A 4,493-nucleotide genomic window follows, 5' to 3' on the forward strand; every position below is an offset into this window, starting at 1 on the left:
CGAATATCAACAAGAACTCCAGCAGTGTTAAGCAATGGACGACCAAGGATAATTGGGACATCGGGATCTTCCTTCATATCCAACACTACAAAATCTATTGGAAAAACAAATTTTCCAATTTTCACCAAAATATCCTCCACTATGCCCCGGGGTTGTGTCACTGAACGGTTCGCCATGTGAATCCTCATTTTTGTAGCCCTCATCTTCTGAATTTCCAATTTTTGATAAAATGAAAAAGGCATAAAATTAATGCTAGCCCCAGAATCGGCTAAAGCATTAACCTTCATTTTATTACCAAACTCACACGGAAGAGTGAGGCGTCCAGGATCCCCCATCTTTTTTGGTGTCTCTCCCATCATGGCTTTTGAGGTTTGTTCACTTAGAACCACCTTAGACTGCTTCTTTAATTGCCTGCGAGTGTCTATCAAATCTTGCAGTAATTTCTGATTCTCAGGAGTTTTGGATAAGGACTCGACAAAGGGAGTATTAATCGGGATCCCCTTCACATGCTTGAAAAACTCTATATGCTCCTTCTCCAGTAGACTAAGTGCAGCTCGGGGTGGAAATGGCAACGATGGCTGATAAACCGGAATGGGTTCAAAGACTTTTTGATCAGATATGCGCCACGTCGTGGCCAAAGGAGTGCCACATCGTGGCGAAGCTGTTTCAGCAACCCTTTCACTTTCGAACTTTGACTTCTTGGGTGTTGGATCGGGCTGATGTGGTTCTTCTTCCAATGCCTCCAGGAACTCAGAGATTGCTTCTTCTTCAGTATCGATGGCCATTACATCAGATTGGGTCTTTATTTTGGGATTCTTCAGGGGCAATTTTTCATGAACCAGAGTGGCTAGTTGACCAAATTGTACTTCAAGGTTGTGGATGGAGGCTTGCTGATTCTTTATTAAAGTTTATTGTTCCATAATAGCATAATCAGTGACATCGTGTCTCTTTTCCGAAGCTTCCATAAACTTCATCAAAATGGTCTCTAGATCGGGTTTCTTCTCGGCTGGTGGCTGCTCCTTTTGATAAAAGCTTCGACCTGTCTGCCTATACTTCTCTTCTTTTTGCTTCTTATACTCTTCATATGGCAGCCACTCCTTCTTCGGTTTCCTCCAGTCCTCATCAAACTTATCCCCACTAGAGTAGCACACTTGAGCTTTTCTGTTCCCAAACTCATCTACATTGCAGTCCTTCGTCAAGTGTGGACCACTACATCTTTCGCAACCCACTCTTATGGCATGTATTGACTGGTCCATTTGTGTTATCCTTCAATCCAAATTATTCAGCATGGCCATTACAGCTGCTATTTCTTCAGTTTGGGCCCCTCCACCGCCTTTGATTCCATCTTGCCTAGGGTTGTGGTATTTGCAAGAGTGCTTTGCGAATTCTTCAATCAGCTCCTTGACCTCCCTTGGATTTTTCTTTGTCAACTGTCCTTGAGAATCAAGGAGTTGTCTCGTCATAACGTTGACCCCATCATAGAAGATTGACATCTCTTGTTGCACATTTAGATCATGTTGAGGGTAATTTCTGAGCAAGCCTTTGTACCGCTCCCATGCTTCATATAATGACTCCCCCGGCTGTTGCTCAAAGTTGGCTATTGCCTTCTTGAGTTTGGCTATCTTGGATGGCGGGCAAAACTGGTCCAGGAATTGCTCACGCGTTTGAGCCCAAGTGGTAATTTACCCCGGTGGAAGTGCTTTTAACCATTCCTTAGCAGCTCCTTTGAAAGTGATGGGAAGCATCCTAAGAAAGACTGTGTTTCTGTTGACATTTGGCACATTGAAGTAATCCGCAATGTCGTTGACTTCATCTAGATGCTTAAAGCATCCTCATGATCTTTCCCAAAAAATGGGATATCCTTCAGTGCAGTCAATATGTGCCCCTTCAACTCGAATGTGGTAGTGGCAGGTATTGTGGGTTGTACTAAACCGGGACCCATATCTTCTCGGATCCGCTTCTTGTAAGCTCCCATGGACATCTCTTCAATTGCTGCCATCTCATTCCTTGGCTCGTTCTCGATTTCGCTTGTGTGTTCTTCAAATTTCGGCTCGGTATCGTATTCGGACTCGGTTTGGACGGGTGTTTGATCCAAGTGCTCAAAATTGCTCTTATGCCTCACGGATGAACTTGACTCTCCTGTCTTCTTTCCCGACTTCCTTGAAAAAGCTGACTTCAATTCTTGTAAGAGCGTCTTTTTCTTGTGAATTGCAGACTCGGGATCTTCAAGTGGTGGCACCAAGGGTGTGTTTGAGCCGCTGGTCATGAACTCCTACAACTTGCTAAACTAAAAACGTAAAACTGAACTAAAATAAGAAAAACTAACTAACAACTGAAAACTAAAATTTTTCAGAAACCACGTCGTGGCACGTATCTGGCCACGTCGTGGACTCTGTGAAATTTGTTTTTTTAATATTTATGCTAATCAACTAAGCTAAGCTAATAAACAAAAATAAATAACCAATTAACCTTTTTTGCAGATTTTATTCCACAAAAAGGGGTCGATTAATTTAATGCAGCTAAATAAACTAATAAACGTGTCGTACCCCGGCAACAGCGCCATAACTTGATGTGCACAAAAGTACTCACTAATTTTAATATTTATAACCTAACTAACTTAAACTAACTATGCACTTATAGGCAGTGTACCTAATCAGATTACAGTATAGCTTGGGTAAGTCGGGTGTCGATCACAGGGAACGGTGTTACTAATTAATCTACTTACTATTAAATTAACCTAATTATTAACAAGTTTAAAAGGGTTTTATCTGATTTTACAAGATCAGATGAACTTAAATCAAATTCAATAAGTAAAAACACACTCTTGTTTAGTTTGAATCCACTTCTTCCTTATGGCTAGCTAATGATTACGGATTATTAAGTTGGTTTTTAGTTGTATTAGTAATTTAGTTCTAAATTTACCAATAATTAACTAATTCATGTCAAACCATGTATGTTCACACATAATTAAACACAGAACTAATTATGAATGTAAATATGCTATGTAAGATTTGTTATATAAACGCAATTATAGTCACAATACACGTTCTCTAGCACAGCTAAGCTTATTTACTCTAATTACTAACTAAGATTGGTCAATCCTAGCTCTAACAATTCAATGTTCACTAAATCATTAAGTAAACAAGTTCATGCAGTTAATGGTCACTAAGCTACACAGAACATGCAAACAAGCAATTAGAAAAAAAAAAAAAAAAAAAAAAAAAAAAAAAAAAAAAAAAAAAAAAAAAAACATAAGCATGCTAGGTAATACCAATCAAACACAAGCAATTTTTACCAACTAAACTTAATCCATAAAAATTGAGCTATTCATAAGTTGGAAGCTTCATCTAGCTAAATAAGAGTAGCTAGATTCGGCTGCTCATCATAGCAACTAATAAACCAACACAAATTGAAGTAATAGAAAACATGTTCTTAATTAACTAAAATATAGACCTTTACTCTTTTTGGTGTTCAAAACCTATTTCCAGAACCTTTCTTTCGCTCCAAATCGTCTTCTGGAACTCCTTCCTTCAGCCAAAAGTTCTCCCTCTCGTAATGATCAGGAACATTTAAATTGTAACACCAAAAATTTCAAAACAATTTTTCATTTAAAAATAATCGTTTAATTCTTAAAAACACTTTGCTTAAAATCTTATTCATAATCGAATTACAAAACATAACTCCATTTTCACTTGCATAATAAACTAGGACTCTCAAAACATGACTCTTTCTCTGGTGTGTACAATCGAGCCGGTGTTGTCCCGTGATCCTGAGAGAAACCTGAAACACATAACGCAAAACACTGTAAGCACGAAGCTTAGTGAGTTCCCCAAAATACCACACGTAACACATATTAGCCACTCGAGGCTATAACTCTGTGGGTCCGTGGACCCTACTCTGTGAACCTTCCGGTTCTAACTCTGGGAACCTTCCGGTTCTATCTCTGTAAACATGCACAACATAAATCACATAGAAATAATGCAGTACAACACATAACATACACAGCATACAAATACTATGTCACATAACTTTGGTTACTGTCACACCCCAAAACCAAGAACGGTGGAAACGTTCTGGGGCGGAGGACGTCATGTATAATATCAACAACAATGTAAAGTAGTAAACAAGCAACAACATCATCCATTGCATTAATAAAATAAATATTATACAATTGTATTCTGTCAAATTTTGATAAACACTAAGGCATAAATCAAAATGAAAGATAAGTCTTGAATAAGCTCCATCTTCCTTTCTCCTTGCATCAGTACCTATCTATAATGACCTGAGGATACAAGTAATTTTGAAAGCGAGTATCAGCTTTAAAGCTGGTGAGATCATAAGTATTAATGTGTCTTAATTTGTAAAACTTATAATTTTTAAGACTTGACATTGTTTTGAAAGAAATCTCATATAAGTATGAAAATGTTTGTAGATCAACTGTAAATGTTTGAAAATCCCTAGAAATCCCTATGATTCCTATTAGTAACAAAAGG

At 38.1% G+C, this 4,493-nt stretch overlaps 1 non-coding gene across 1 annotated transcript; it reads left to right on the forward strand.

Moving 5' to 3' along the window:
* Nucleotides 1-1,509: 1,509 nt before the first annotated feature.
* LOC111911421 (small nucleolar RNA R71) lies at nucleotides 1,510-1,616 on the forward strand. The gene has a single exon (XR_002856854.2). It is a non-coding gene; the product is annotated as a small nucleolar RNA R71 (small nucleolar RNA).
* Nucleotides 1,617-4,493: the final 2,877 nt, after the last annotated feature.

This window comes from Lactuca sativa, chromosome 5, assembly GCF_002870075.4.
Source record: "Lactuca sativa cultivar Salinas chromosome 5, Lsat_Salinas_v11, whole genome shotgun sequence".
Taxonomy (NCBI): domain Eukaryota; kingdom Viridiplantae; phylum Streptophyta; class Magnoliopsida; order Asterales; family Asteraceae; genus Lactuca; species Lactuca sativa.